The sequence below is a fragment of the Miniopterus schreibersii genome, assembly GCF_964146895.1.
Source record: "Miniopterus schreibersii genome assembly, chromosome: 17".
NCBI lineage: Eukaryota > Metazoa > Chordata > Mammalia > Chiroptera > Miniopteridae > Miniopterus > Miniopterus schreibersii.
The window spans coordinates 18,698,111-18,714,360 of NC_138117.1; the positions used below are offsets into that span (position 1 = coordinate 18,698,111).

Genomic DNA, 16,250 nt, shown 5'->3' on the forward strand with positions numbered 1-16,250 from the left:
GTACATAGATGTGTAAACATGCACAGACGAGAACCGCAGTGGAGGACTGTTTGAAAACTGGGCACCGGGAAAGTTCATGGAAAGGGGCAGAGGCTGGGGGAGATTTGAAAGCATGATGTGGGGAAGAACATCCCAAGGTTCAGGGGAAATAAGGAGTAAAACTATGGCAGTAGGCAAATAAGGCACAAAAAAAAAAAAAAAAAAAAAAAGCCAAATGTCACCAGAGCATGCAGTGTGTGAAGCTAGAAAAGCATTCTGAGACCAGAATGGGGAGGGCTTGGATTCCAGGCTGAGTACTCTGAGCAGAATCAGTCCATCTCATCAGAACAGCTTTGACACGGGGAAGAATATACAGGTAAGTTAGTTCTGTGAAGTGCTTGTCATGTGCTGCAGCATGGTAGAGCAATCATAACTGACAGTTTTCTCTGGGGTATGGAAATGTTGAAGCATTACCAAATGAATAAAAGAGCAAAAGAGGGAAAGCGTTAAATGACTGCATACAAATTCTGTAAGATGTGTCTCTATTTTTTTTTCTTAAGGGTTATAAAATATAAAACAGGACAGCACTGCAAATAAATGCAAAGCAGGCTAGAGAACCTCCCCTGCTATGCTAAACTCTTAAGGACATGAAATGGAACCAAACCAGCCACATACAAATAAATGGTAATTGTATTTCTTTCCATCTTAAATCCTTTTCGGAACAAGGTGGATGTTAATTTTAAAAGTGCACAGTTAAAAAGTCTCTAGGTGTAGCATTTACATTGTGATGTATTGTTTTAAAGTACCGAATAACAATTAGGTACCTTACAGTCAGAAATACTTTGCAGATGGTTTACATGACACATTTCTCTCCATTCGGTAAAGCAAAATCTTGTTTAGTGGGGAGCTTGTGTCGCCATTTGGAGGATTTCTTGTAATTAGAAAGCCCACTTTTGCTGGAATCATTCTAGTTGAAAATGTTCTTATTCTCATTTCTCCATTGTCTTCTGCAGGGGCAAGGAGCGTAGGGAGCAGAAAAAGTAGAGGAAAGAAAGAGGAGAATTTTATCCAAATAATGCTAATGAAGAAGTGAACATTTAGCAAACCAGACGCCTTTGCTTAATGAGTACACGTGACTATTTTTGTGGAGGGAAAAAGCAGCCAAGTTGAAAATGAGTGTTGGGAGAACCAGGGTCTGGGGGGTGGAGCGCATGGAGGGAACCGGTGCGTCCAACTGTGGCCCATAATGCGTTCCTACAGATGCTTTCTGAGGAGAGTCCTGCCTTAGCACAAACAGAAGCTTCTAGCCTGGGGCAGATGGTTGACTCAGTATGCAGTCTTCTAAATGGTGTGGGGTTTGACTAAACATTTTGCTTGGAATCCAGACTCTCCCTTCTGTTTCTGCCTTTCTTTTATCCAACTGCTTGCTCACTTTATGACCTCCTCTCTTATTTTGTTCTTGGAATTTGTGCCTTCTAGTTCCCAGATTGCTATTTTATTCTTCTGTACTACTCTGCCCTGACTTATACCATAGTGCCTGGTACATAATGCAGATTTATTAAGGATTTGTTGGAAAAGTGGACCAATATCACACTGTTTTCTTTGATGTGTGTAACTGTCTAGAGACCCGAGGCTACTCCAAAGCTCCCCAGTTTGCATCTGTTCTTGTCTGGTGAGCTATGCTGAGTATTGTACCTGGCCTTGGCCTGATACTCTTTTTGTCTGTTTGTTTTGATTTTCCTTTTATCTATAGTTTACCACTGGAAACAGTGTAGCTGATTATATTTGACTTTATTGGTGGTCAAGCATATGTGATTTTTGGTCCTTACTCTCTCATGGGGATCTAGGACCAAGGTTAAGTCATTTAAACTTATAGCATTTCAACTTTCTCTTCTACAAAATAGAAATGTCCCTGATGCTCTCTAGGATTCTGCAACTTCTAGTCCTAACATCTGGTCACTTTAAGAATTTCCCTTAAATCATTCCTGTTCCATCATAGTGTTTGATTATTTACATTCAATGACATTGAGATGAATGGCCATGTTTCCTTTTGGCTTTGACGATGACTAATGACTTTATGGCGTGTTTGTTTCTTAGAAAGCTTGAAGGAAGAATCATGAGGATAATATTTTGGGTTTTCTGCTGTCTGCGAGCTGGTTTTCTTGTTCTGCTTCATCAGTCATTATGATTTCAGGAAAGGGGACAGGACAGATGCCACTTTGGGATGGATGAAGTTATGACACAGGGTAAGTGTCTTAACAGGCTCCTCTGGCCAGTGGATTGTGGGAAAGGGAAGGAAGGCAGCAAGCCAGTACATAGCATTAATCTCAAGCTGATCCCACACTTTAGAACAAGGGGTGGTGTTGGGTGGATGGGAGCACTGGGGACTGAGAGGGTACCAGGAGCATCCTGTAGCTGCATAGGAGTAAATAAAATGTGAGTTGGGCATATTTAGGCAGAGGAGAGTCTGGTGTTAATGACCATGTGCCTGTTTTGACCTTGGATGGCCAGAAGGGTCTCACAATTCTCATGTGCCCAGAGAAGAGACAGGGTGGCTGGTGTTGGAATCACCAGTTATGCACCCAGGGGGCTTGCAGTAGGGGGCACTGTGACCCCATCATCTATGGCTGTGGAACAAATGAAATGGGACACCCAATGTTTGTCAGAGCTAATGCAGGGCCATGTCAACAGCTGAGAAAGATGTCAGGCCAGACAGAGACAACCCCAGGCTTGAGATACCCAGGGGCAGACGTAAACAGTGTGAGCAAGTATCAGAACCCTACATTTTCTCTCCACTCCTGTGGAGGGCAGCAGGGCCCAGACACCAGTGCCAGACCTGCTGGCCCACAGACCTAAGGCTTGTGTCCCCTCACTCAGCCGGAGACATGGTAAGCCATATACCTCCCACCAACCAGGTACCATTGTGGCAGGACAAGCGGGGCAAGGGACATGCTCCTGAAATGACAGCTGTAACAAGGAAGGAGATAGTTAGAAACCTATGACACTATTATTACCCGAACCGGCAAGTTTAAAAGTTCTCCTCCTCACGATCCAGTGGGGTTGAACGGGGTGAGAGATCAAGCAAAGAAAGATCAACAAGACACATTCTTTGCTCACCTCAGTGGCAGTAAGTTTCATTCAGTCATGAAAGGATAGTAAGAGGAGGCTGGCCTATCCTTCCATTTCCCACCCAGTAGGTGCACCACCTGCTCATCTTTCTTGGCAACATCTCCCTGACCTGGTTAGGGAAAGAAGAGAAATCCTGGGCATCCCCCAGGGCCACCAGTGCACAGAAGTGATGAGGTTGGGGGCTAAAGGCTCAGGCAGTGACACTGCCTTCACCTGTCACAGGTCTCATTAAGGCCCCCTGTCTGCTGAAGTTGTTCTCTGTTAAAGAGTTGCACACAAAATAAGAGAAAGAATTAGCTCTGATGTAGACCACTTCTTTGTCTTTTGGACACACAGATGATCACTAAAATTCACATTGAGATTTTCCCAGGCGGAAATGGAAAGGGTGACAGATCCATTATTGATCTGCTGAGGAGCTGATCTGGTAACAGTAGAAATCTTGTATGATGAATTGGATATTAAAATCTCTTGAAATTGAGATGAGTTTGATTTTTTTAAAAATCCCCAAACATCATAAAACAGAAAGTGTCTTTTATTCCTTGTTATAACTCCTATGCCAGGAAATGGTATTGGCAGTCTCATGCTGAGAAAAGACTTGCTACAAGGAGAGAGGGGGATACTAAGTAAGGACAGGAGAGAGGCAAGGAGGGAGAGAGATGTGGCTTTAAAAATTCCCCTGCTGGAATAATTTACTTGGCATAGCTTAGAGTTCTCATAATAAAAAAATAACTATAGTTCTCTTTTCCCCATGAGGCAAAACAGATTCTGTCTCTATGACAAGGCTCTCACTGTTCAGCCGAGCAGTCAGTTGTACAGCCAAACTTCTCAACAGCAAACTAATTCCTTGGCCAGATTTTTCCCTGTGCTGGGGACAGTGCACCCTGGGGTAGGGAGAGGTTGTGCTTGCATCTGAGCAGCAGCTGGGACAGGAGTGTGTCTGGAGGGGGAAGGATGGAGAGAGGAGAGAGAGAGAGAAAGATTCTTTCTCCTTCCCACCCAAACTGACTACGTGCATTAGTACAGAAGACATGGGCATTTAGAGTGGAGACTCGTCCTGATGTTCTTGACTGAGAACAGAGAAGAGCACCTGGCCTTCAGTCGTAAAAGGACAACTTGGACAAAAGGAAGACTGTGTCATTCCTCTTAGCCACCCCTGCAGAAGTACCAGAGGCTACCCCTTACCTGGAGTATGCCAGCCCTTCAACCATGCTCCAGAACTTGAAAGGAAAGGTGTTCCGACCTCAGGAACTTAATGTGCGGGTAGGTAAGAGGATGACATCTGAACTGTGCCTTTGAGCTCACAAAGCCCTTTCTTGTCATATGTCGCATTTGTTCCTCACAGTTACCCTGCGATGTTGCCCAGACAGGTATTGTGATAATCCTCCTAGTATGGAAGGAAAAATGGAGTCTTAACTTCAACTGACTTGCCCACTCACCCCAACTGTCAACTGACTTGCCCACTCACCCCAACTGTCAATGGCAAAGATGGGATCTAACTCAAGACTGAACCTTTCTCCTACATCATGTAGACCCTTACAACGTAAATCCAGGCCGAGTACATAGACCTGGCAGAGTACATAGACCTGGGTCCCTGAGAAAACGGAGGGGTCATGATGTAGATGGGGCGGGCTGGGTTGAGGGGTCTGTGTGTTTCTGCCTCTCCAGGCAGTAGGCACTGCTTGGACACCCCGAACAGGTCCCTTCAGTCAAGCTTGAGGCTAATCGAAGCATAAGACTTTTGGGGAAGTGAGTAACGGTGCAGAAGAGTTGATTTTCTTGCATAGTTCAGGAGAATGTTTGGCCAGCACACTCTGGCCAATTACACTGTGAAATTACATTCACAGCAATGCTTTCTCTACAACAGAGAAGCGCATGGCTCTCCCTCTTCTCCCCTTTGCCCTCTGAGGTCCAGTTGTGTTTTACTCATTAAGAAGATAGATTTGAAAGCACTTTGGTGGAAATGGAGGCAAAAACAAGTTGCCAAGAGGGCTAACATCCTCTTGATAATAAACTGTTTTCCACTGACTCTGTATTTTTTTTTATGTGTTATGAGCATTTTTTATCTTAAAAGATGTCCACCTAACTTTCCAGATTCATTTTTCCTTCCACGGATAACAAATATCAGAAAAAGAAAAGGAAATCAACACAGTACAAATATTTAACAGCTACCCAAGTATAGCTGGTTTTGGGGAATCCACTCTTCCCTTTTGAAAGGAGTGAGGCGAGCAAGGTTGGCTCCAGGTATGAAATAGATGAAGGTGTCCTAACTGCTGTCATCTCTCGTTCGTGCAATCACTTCCCACTGGCACCATCACTCCCAGCTCTCCAGTATTAAAGACCTCTCCTTTGAGTGGGGATTAGGAATTCACACTAAGAAGCTGAAGATCTGGTTTGACAGACCTCTCAAGGATATTTTAGTTCAGCCAGAGGATACAGGGACAAAGGAGAAGGTTTGCATGGGGATGGGGAACAGGTCTACAATCCCCTGTGATTTGGAGTCAGGAAGGAGTCAGACTGGAGGAGTCCCCATCTCTGAGGACCTGTTCTTACTACCATGGTGGATGACCTGAGGGATATAGAAGGCACTTAATGAGTGGGGTCATGCTGTCTCTCAGGACATCTAAATGCTTCCAAGAAGATCCTAGATAGATCTGGACCAAATTCTAAAGACTGAAAAAAATGTGTTCCTTCTTTTCTTTTCACGTAACCCAGAATCATGATAGGAGACCTGGTCTAGAAAGCACCTTTGCTGTCTCCCTGCATGGAAGTTAACTAACTGCTTCACTGCTAGAATAAGATTTCTCAGCCTCAACACTACGAACACTTGGAGCTGGGTAACTCTTTGTTGTGGGACTATCCTGTGCAATGCAAGATGTTTAGAAGTATTCCAGGCCTCTACCCACTAGATGCCAGTAACACCTTTCCCCACTCCCTCCACTGGATGTTGTCTCCAGACATTAACAAATGTCACCTGGCAGGTAAAATCTTCCCTGGCTGAGAACCACTGCTAGAGTCATCCACTCACTCAAGCACCTTAGACAAGTGCTTCACCTTTCAGTTACTCAGTTTCCCCATCTGTGCAATAGGGTTGTAGTTAGGATTAAACAAACAGTGGACGTCAAGGGCTTAGTGCAGTACCAGGCACACACAGCACACTCAGAGAAGGTTAGCTGGGATCCACAGCAGCAGAACTTGTCTTTTAAGAGCTGTTAATACCTATCTGCTAAGATGAGTTTATTTGTGCTACTGGAGAAGGGAAACATGAAAACCGTAAACATGAGGCACGTGAGCTCCACAAAGTTTTGGAAACTTTTTCTGAAGCAGCAGGAGACGAATCTGTTAGGGAGCATGCTTTACCCCTCTGCACATCCCAGCAGTAATTCGTGCTTCAAATGGCATCATCTGCCAGGATATGTTCGATTTCTAGACTGCCAGGCAAAACCTCAAATTAAAAAGAGAGAAAAGAAAATCCAGAGGAAATTTAGAGATCTTATCATGAGGCAGAGAATGTGTTAATTCTGGGAGAAACTTGTTTTTCAGCAAGTGAAATATTCAGGCTCTCCACACACACAGCCCATATTTCCAGTGTTGTAATGACTCATCGCTGAGCTTCATTCCTCTCTTAAGAAAGGCTGTCACACTGCAATGTCCCTGCAATGTTTCAGGGACGTGCCGAACGGAGGAACCATGCCTTTTATACTCTGTGATGGCATCCAGCACAACGAAGAGATTAAACCATGCAACTATCATTAAAATGGACGTGGGGCTGAGCAGTCTTCTTGGGATACCTGAGGTTTTTCTACCCTCTACATGTAATCACAGCTGAGCAACAAGAATGCAAAATGAGAACAGAGAGAGATGCACAAAAGATAGTGGCACATCTATGCAGACAAAGAGCCCAAGTTCAGCTTAGGCCTGGTGTGGGTGACAAGGAGCAGAAGAAAGGTGGTCAGTCAAGTTCCTGGTCTCCTGAGGAAGGTGGCAGTGTAGGTGCTTTTTAAAAAAGTGGTTTCGAGATTACCAGCAAGCTCAGTGCCATTTCCATTCTTTCAAGAGACAGGAGAGCCTCAATGGAACTGTTCCTGTGCTCGGTGACAGTGACCAACTGGGGTGGCGAAGTGGTGGACAGATCCAACTGCAATGTGTTTGCCAAGCTCAATGGGACCATTTAAGGGGCTTTCTGTCTTGGTGACCTGTACCTGGCCCATCATCCTTGCTCTGTTCATGTCTAATTGCCGACCACAGGTTCTGAACTCTAAGCAGGGAAAGGAGTGATTGTGAATAGTCACTCTCAGCATCTCATTAGGTGTAAGGAAGTAATAGCTTGAAAAGTGATTCTATTGCTGAGATTTTCTTTTCCCTGCTTTTTTGTATGTGTACCTCTCCCAGGTCTGTCTGAGATTCTCATATCACCTCAAGGAGACTTAGGGCTGCAGTGGCCTGGCTGAACAGATGCCTCTGGACTTCAGATGGAAGAAGAAAGCAACAAACTTTCCCAAGCATCTCTTTTGCCTGGACTGGCCTCCAAGTGTCTCAGAAGCTATATATTTGCAAGGGGTCCTAGGTAACCATTTGAGAATTGGGTGAAGGTGGGTTAGAAATAGTGTAGTGTGAACTGAAATATATACACGTATCCAGAGTTTTGGAAGGAGAGCTTATGTATTACCGTGCCTTTTATTTTCTGTACTCATGCTTTGACACCCTGGAATCTTGTGTACTGCAGAGACTGCCTCTCCCAAGGTTAGCTAATTTGCAGAGATAACAGATAACTCCCCTGCAAGTTTTCCTTTCATATGCAAACCACCAATCCAGAGCCCACCCTCCCAACCCTCCTTTGTTAGCCTTTCACACAGGGGCCACTATCCATTTGCCCTCTCACCCCAGAGCCAGGTAACAGACAACTAGGGACTCCCCTATGCCCCAGAGCCTATTAGAATTATTTAAAATAGCCAACTTTAAGCCTGCTTACTCTGCCTCACCTATTTTTTTCCCTGTGGAAGAAACCACAAGAAAGGCTCTTGTCCATGTTTGCCCCTTGCTACATCTGCCTGCTGTCTGCCTGCTGACCTGGTGCTTCCCCATGTGGCCTCCTATAGTGAAGCATATCCCCTCCTCTTGGGATCTGTGGGTATACCAAGCTATCATCTCAATGGCAGTTGCAGCCTGTTCTTTTGGCCTTGCCATACCTAAATAATAAAACATATTTTAAAACTGGTTAGAATTCCTGAACCAGGAAGAAAGCTGAGAATGAAAAGACAATAACCTGGCTATTTCGCCAGGAACCTCACTTTATGTCCATCACTGCTATAAGCATTTCACAAGTATTAGTTCATTCAGTCTTCACACAACTCCTATGTTGATAGATGCATTTTTCAACTGAGGAAAGTGACTGGAATCAGAGAAGTTAAATGACTTCCCCAAGGTGACACATCCAGGGAGTGGCAGAGGAGGCAGGGAAGATGATATTTTCTGAAAGGAAGGAGAATGGTGGAAATGGCTGTGCACTGGCTTCAAAGCAAAGATTTTTCTGTTTATGAGAAGAATTGGAAATCACTGTAGCGTTTTCATGCAGTTGCTACAGATAAGCCATCTGGTTCTTGCACATTAAAGATCTCTGCCCCTGGTTTTTAATAAATGGGAATGAAAACTGATGAATTGGCTGCACTCTCATCAAAAGTCTTTTGCTTATCAACCCAAGACAGGGCCACACTTTCACAAATCCCTGCCGGTTTCAGACTCCTGATCTCACACCCCAGACAGCTCAGGAGATAACTAGAAGTATTGAATCACATCATGTCCTGCCCTAAGAAACAGTTTCTCCTTGTCTCGCTGTGCTTCTATTACTTAAAAGCTCCAGGGAGTGGTTTGTGAAAATCTCAAGTCCATTTTACAGTTGAAAGTCAACAGTAATACCTTCCTACTCTAAGGAAGCCAAGAACTAAATTTCACAAAAAGTCAACTCCACAAGCTTCAGCTTTGTTTAAATCAAGTCAAAACAAGAAGTTGAAAATTCAAGTTCAGTCGCTGCCCCTACCTCCCTTCCTTTTTCATTTTGCTCTAAGAGAACTTTGCAATGGGTGGTGCGTTTGCTTTTTGGCCAGGTTCCTCGTAACTTAAAACCAGTGGACTTCAGTTTGATTAATATGTGTGCTGTAGACGGCCAAGGGTTTCCGAATCCATATGAGCAAATTTCCGTACATCAAAAGATACCCCAGAGCAGGAAGCGTTAGTGTCTCCAAATCCAGTGTGAGTTGATGGTTAAAATCACATGGCAGCTTCTACACAAGTGACCTTGGCTAACAGCCATTTGACTCAACCTGCTGGAACCAGTTGGGTTTGCCTATTTCACTGATTAAATACTTCTTGTTTCAGGAAATCCTACTTCAGCTTTTGTTTACTTGAGAATTTCAGAGAAAATCCTTCCTTCCAAAAAACACGTCTGAGGCCTGCAGAGTCTGAACAAGAGGATACTTTGAAATAAATCTTACAGTTTTCCTCACTATAGACCACCAGGTCAGGAATGTACATCCTCAAGATCTTCCAGAGAATGCAGACGACGGTGCTTGGGGTGCACAAAGAATTGATGGTTGCCAGCGGTGCACAGAGGAGGAGCCAACACCCGGGAGGTTAGGCCTTGGGTCAGCCATTTCTGGAGTTGACAGTTACTAGGTGGAGCTATGCAAATTTGCCATTTTGATAGTTTAAATATGTCAAATAGCAGTTTCATATGATTGGACCCACAGCGTCTCCTCCATCTTACTATTACTATTATCTGGATGGGAAAGTGGCCAACCAACGTGGTTTGCCTGGGACTGTCCCAGTTTTAGCCCTGGAAGGTCACATCTAGGGAAAAGCTGCTGTCTTGGAACAACTAGAGGGTTTGCGCACTCTGCTAGGAGACCAGGTTCAAGGTCTCCAGCTTGGTGTCCTATGTACACCACCTGCACCATTATGGCTATCCTAATGAGGCTAAACATAATTATGGTCACTAGGTGTCAAACATCGTATCTGACTTCATCTAGTCCTCAAAATGGCCCTTGGGGGCCCAGAGGACTCAGGTGGCTTCCCCAAGCTTTCCTGTGTGGTGGGGGTAGAGCTTTCCCCCCACTCTGAACCTCAGCACCTGTTCTGTGCCAGCCACTACCCCAGGCCCTGGGATTAGAGTGGTCAGGAGACGGACCAGGCTAATGCTACCAGAAACAGAAAAATGCAAAGCGACTCCTGTTTAGTCTTTGGGTAGAATTCCTTTAAATGCAGAGCCTTGAACTTCAGTCTCTTGCTGGGTTTGTGGACACGGAGCAGCTCAGAGGCGCTGTGTTTCTGTGGGTTGGGTGCATGGACAGGGTGAGCAGAGTTAGACCCCGCTTATAACGAAACCCTCAGGGTTGATTCCACTCTCATATTTAAGTGGAAGTTGTAAGATTGAGGTTCCATTCTCCATCTGGACTGCATGTCAGGCAGGCACTGGCCAAGGGAGCCCATTGGTCACAACCAGGTGAGACAGATAAAGGTGAGACCCCGGCAGGAAAGTAGGGCACAGCTGAGCCCCATGCTCAAATATTCTGGATAAACACATGCATTAATCTTTCCTTAGGATTCTTTTTCTGTGGGCTGCTGCTCTTATGAACAGCTTTCCTTGGGTGTTACTGGTATATAATATTTTACTGAAAAAGAAAACTTGTCAGAGCAAAAAAACAATTCTTTCGAAGACAGCCAGCAAGCTCCTGACATTGATTAGCTGTGTTCCTCCAACTGGGAGGTCACCTTGCTGTGGACCACAGCCCACGTGAGAAGCCACAGCACAAAACAGAGAGCATCTCTGGGAGAAACTATTTTACCTGAAGATTTAAGGAATTTTCTCAGATTTAGAAAAAGGTAGAGTTGAAAATTCTTATAAATGCTTAATATAAAACATGCAGAATTAACAATTTTGGAGTTACTTCAGGGTCTATTGCTGGACTGTTGGCATAGAGTTCAAGTTTGAGGGGCACAGACTGAAGTAATAAGTCACAGGAACCTGTGCTCACATGTCCTACAATTAGCCTCTGAACTTGGTTTCATCTTGATGTTCTCTGTAATTGTTTTTTCTTTTGTCATGTGAGCCACTAAAAATGTGGAATCCATTTTATAGAGACAAGCTACTTTTAATCAAAAATTGTAAGGCACTGTGAGTGATCAAACATATGATTACAATTTTCTGAGTAGATTTTGGATACCAGGCTTTGAAAGCATTTTTTAATGTCTACATCATAGTAGAGGCTTGAATTAAATTACTTTATACTTCATAATCATTGTCGTTTTGTCTCTAACATTATGTAAATTGACATTGAATAAAATTCTCCTTAAACAACTAGAATACGTGCTTGATTTCAAATGACTAATTATTGTTATAATGATTATGCGAGAGCACAAGGTATGATCTGCCTAAAAAAAAAAAAAAGCATGGCAACATTTCCTGTGGTTTGCAATTCAAATTGAATGGCTCAGAGTCATTAAGAAGCAGATGAGCAGAATATATAAATCACTTTTTTTTTTTAAAAAAAAAAAGGAGCTATTTTAATTCCTATCTTGGCTTCACTTGGCAGAAAGAATTATCTAAGGTAGTAAGTATCAAGTAGGAGTTGGGTTCAATTTCAGTGACCCGTTCCGCTGGCCAAGCTGTTAGCCTGGCATTTGGAAGCTTGAGTGCCAGAACTACAGCCACCCTCAGGAGGACAGTGTGCTGTCCATGTCGAAAATAATGAGGCCGTTTCTGTGGTATTGAACAGTCTCTGTGGAGGAGGCCACACTAAGCTGGAGGCTCCTACCTGATGTTAGGGAAGATGTTCTTTGAATGGGTTTAGGCTTTTTAAGTATCTTAGATTGTTTTCACGAGGTGGCCTTGACAAATAGATTTTGTTTGCTTCTGTTCTCCCTTCTGTATAAAGATTTTTACATTCTGTGAACCATCCTATGTTTTGTGATTATTGTCTTTGTTAGGAGAGAGAAAGTTCATTGATAATATGTACCTTTAACATTTTCTCCATTCTAAACTGGCACTTGCTGCGATTTTGTGTTTTGTATTGAGCTTTAAGTGACAGTTCTATTATGCAGATTAGTAAGCATTTTGCAATTACCAGGAGCTAGGCTAGATTTAAGCTCACCAAGACAGAATTGTTATTTGAAATTCAAGTTATGGACATTTTTCTTTGATTTTCATGGATTTTGCAATTTGTAAACAAGCAACATTTCAATACTTACCTTCTCAGTAAGAGATGATAAAGCATAGGATACATTTTAGCAACTTAGGAGACAATATTCTTCCCCTTCCCACAGAGGGTATGGGTAGAATATAAAATCTATTTTTGAATATCAACTAGAAAGGAATCACTAAGTAGGACATTGGTATTGAGACATGTATTTGAAATAGTAAAATGTGAAGAATTATTTCTAATTCTATAAGTTACCACTTGCCCCCCCACCTCCCCACCAAGAGGTTAGAATCATCCAAGATAGTTGTACCCTTGAGTTTCTATTGTTTTGCATATGTATCCAGGGGATTAGACTAAATTAACAAATGACAAACGTGACCAGTGGAAGTGGGACTGGGACTGTGACATAGCTGCTGCTTTGTTGGTGCAATAATGCCCGTGGCCCCAGGCTGTCAACAGAAGCTTCCTCGATTCCTTGAATCGTACCAAGAGAAGGGAAAACTGCTCTGCAGGTTTTTCTTTTTGTCTAATAATTGGTTACTTAGTTTAAAAATTCTTATTAGATATCTAAGGCATTATATTTTACTGAACAAATTCTTCCTATAATAAAAAACAGGAATTATCATTGAAAGAGAGGGGAAATAAAAAGAAAATAAGCTCTGAAAGATTACCTCTGAGCCCACGTTTGTTTGAGTCTGGTGAGGGAGACATAAACGTCGGGCAGGTCTTGCGGGCATTGTGTGGACACTGAGCCTGTAGCTGCACTGCTTTACGTTTCTCTGGCTATTTCATATTTGTATTTCTTCTTTCTGGTTTCACATGGGCAAAAACTATGTATTCGATGCTTACAACAGAAACACCTTGCAAAATTAGCTTGAGTAAGCCACGCTTAGCATATAGGTAGCAGGGAGAGCTAACTAACAAGAAAGTTTAGTATGACAACATCTTGTGCGTATCAAAGAATCTCAGAAAGGTGTTAATAACATGTATGTTAGAGTAGCTACTTACTACTTTATTATCATGAATAGTTTAGAGTTGCAGGATTTGTCACATTTGCCAGCAACACCTATGCTTCTTATTTGATCTTTTTGATTATTTTTTGTCAGTTATTAAACAAATGGATTCATTTTATAAAAAATATGCAACATAACCCAAGAAATCATTTTGGGTTCTCGGTGGTTCAGTCCCAAATCCCCTTACTCATGGGATCTGGATAAAGTTTCCTTGTTTAACTAATTTGTGCTTATTAAGAAGGACACTTGAGAGCAATTGGAACCAGTGTCTGTCAAATAAATACAAATTCCTAATTTAGTCAGGAGAGTTTTCATCATAACCATTCCCAAAGCAGGGTTGAGGTTATGTTGGGAGATCTTGCTCTGACATTTATGATCGACCTCAATAGGCACTCAGGCCCTTGAAGCCTGGGATGACTTTTTCTGAGTATATATTCAAATAGTTGTACTTAAAGCTAGAGACTAACAAAGAAAATGTCATTAATTCTAAAAAAGATTATTATTTGAATGGTCTGTTAGAAAAACCAAAGGTGCATTGTTCCTCTCAAAGAAGATGGCTGAAAAGATAATTAGACATCAGTAGAAAACCTACACTCCACTGGGGAAAAGATAGGGCACAGTGGCTCCTAAAATTCACAGACATGAAGATCAGCACAGAGACCCAGACCCTTGTTAGTGCTGAGTGGTGAGATGACTACTAATGTCAATGAATAGCAGTTTACATTTTTAACAGTTTCAAAATATTCCTTGGGATAATTCAAGGAATCAGAAAGTGACACAGTTCATATTCTCTTTTGTACTTAAAACGAGTGATAAAATTCACTTTGCTAACATATGCCTAAGTCAATATGCATATTTTAAACAGCCAAATTCAGGAACACAATTTAGCGTAAATTATGTGTTAGTTGTTGTCATTGCTCCTGTTAACACTCACCTTTCTCTCTTCCAGGGGTCAGACCTGGTTAAGAGAAATATTTACAGTTTGATTTTACATAAGTTGTAACTGAAAACAGAATGATCATGTAAACCATTTGAAAAGATGCATCGGTTGCCCCGGTGCTGTCTAGAAGAGTGCTTCATCAGAAATGATCCATTTTTACCTTCTTTGCCCTCTTATATTTGGGTTTGATTTCTGGCTGCTTTGGGTCAGTTTCTCCTGATGTGGCTGCCCTGAGTCCACATGAGACCTCTGGGGCTTTGTTCCCTGAATCCAGTCTTCATTCTGCCCAACCATGACAACCTTTGCTTCTCCTCAGGGCCTGACACTATTTTAAGGGGATCAAATTTTCCCTTCCATACATAACAGAAAATACCATTCTAACATCTCCCAAACTTGGCTTTACTAACTCAGATTCTTTTGGCTCTGTAGTATTTTAAAGTTATCTCCTTTTTCCCTTCAGAAATGTATTTAACATACACTAAATAGTGCTCCCTATGTGCCAGATAGTTTCTAAGCATTTCACAAATACTAATTCTTTATAATATCTTTATGAGTAGATTCTGTATTTTATCTCATTTTGCATAAAACAGAAACCAACGGAGAGAGACTAAATGACTTACCCAAAGCTACACAGCTAGTAACTGGTTGAAGCAGGACTCCAAGGCAGCCTCTGGCTCCAGCCTCTGTGCTTTTAACCACTCAGCCTTTAACAGCTCTTGACTCCCCCCATTAAAACATCTTCAAGTCTGATCCTGCCAAGAAAGGAATTCTAGGCTTAATTAGAGGAAGACTGAAGGATTTAAGAATGGAAGTTTTATGAAGTTAAACGAACAGTTGTGATGTCATTGTCCACAGCACTAGCAGGAATGGTGATACAGGAGGATGACATTTTGGAGGGTGGTTTTTGTTTTGTTTGTAGCACAGAGGAAATCAGAGAGTTTTGAGCACAGAAAATGAGGGGAAGCCAGGAATTGGAGCAAGACACAGGAGCTGTCAGAGCTGAAGTCAGGGAGCACAAGAGGGAAAGTTGGTGGGGATTGTGGGATTAGTGCGTGGTTTACCATCATCGCCCAGAACTAAGCACAGTGAAAACCGTTTGAGATGAAAACAAGGAGGGAGGTGGCTGAATGAGCATCAGATAAGATGCTACTGGGGACACGGGCATTTGAGGTCATATCTTCTTATCTGGGATTTGCTACCCAATTTCTCTTAGGAGTTTTGCTTTTCTGCATTCGGTGGTGGTTGTGCCTCAGAGTTATACATTTGGAAGCAGTTAAAATACACCAGAGCAGCGAAGAAGGGCAGATGGGCTGCTCTTCCAAAAGGAAACCATCTGTGAACTAATGACTGGAGAGTCTACTCCAGGCAACACCATGGGCCAGTTCTCCAACAAACTGTTAGGAAGAACCTGGGAGAGGAAAAACTGATTCCAGGAATTCAGTACATGATTACTTGGGAAAAATTTATTCAGAATAAACTTTTTGGATATAACTGTGGAATGGGAAATGGTAGAGCTGTGTTGAAGTGAAGTCTTCAATGATACAGTGATGGAGTGATGACACAGGTAGACTGATAAGTGGTTGAAAAATATCTGTATGAAATGCTGAATAATGGTTGATGACATTCTAGTAAGAAGGAGCCTTTCCTCAGTGACAGTGAACTGGTTACATTTAATAATGAAATATCTTTGCAGAGATGACATAAAAATTATTTATGGGCTTTCAAAGTTAACATTTAGACACTTCTCTACATTTCCATGTTTTCTTTTTGAGAACTTGTTCAGTTAATCTAACGAAAGTCATTTAATAAATGTTAAAGGTCACTAAATGAAAAGAAATGGTAAGTCTCTAACATTCAGTAATGAAGTCTTTAACTGTAACTCCCTTAGAATTATGTTAAAAGTGAGAATGAAACTCTTTCAGTCTGTTATTAAAGCTTCAATTATTCAAGGCTAATATTTTATCAATTTTTTTATACTTTGATCTCACCCTACTTTGC

The 16,250-nt window shown here is 42.3% G+C and overlaps 1 long non-coding RNA gene across 1 annotated transcript in view; it reads left to right on the forward strand.

The window, feature by feature from the left end:
- Positions 1-11,460, forward strand: part of LOC308547175 — a 33,210-nt gene extending 21,750 nt beyond the window's left edge. The window contains exons 3-4 of the long non-coding RNA XR_013997463.1: positions 7,498-7,672; positions 9,481-11,460. This is a non-coding gene — a long non-coding RNA (uncharacterized lncRNA). The remainder of the gene's footprint in view (positions 1-7,497; positions 7,673-9,480) is intronic.
- The last annotated feature ends 4,790 nt before the right edge of the window (positions 11,461-16,250 follow it).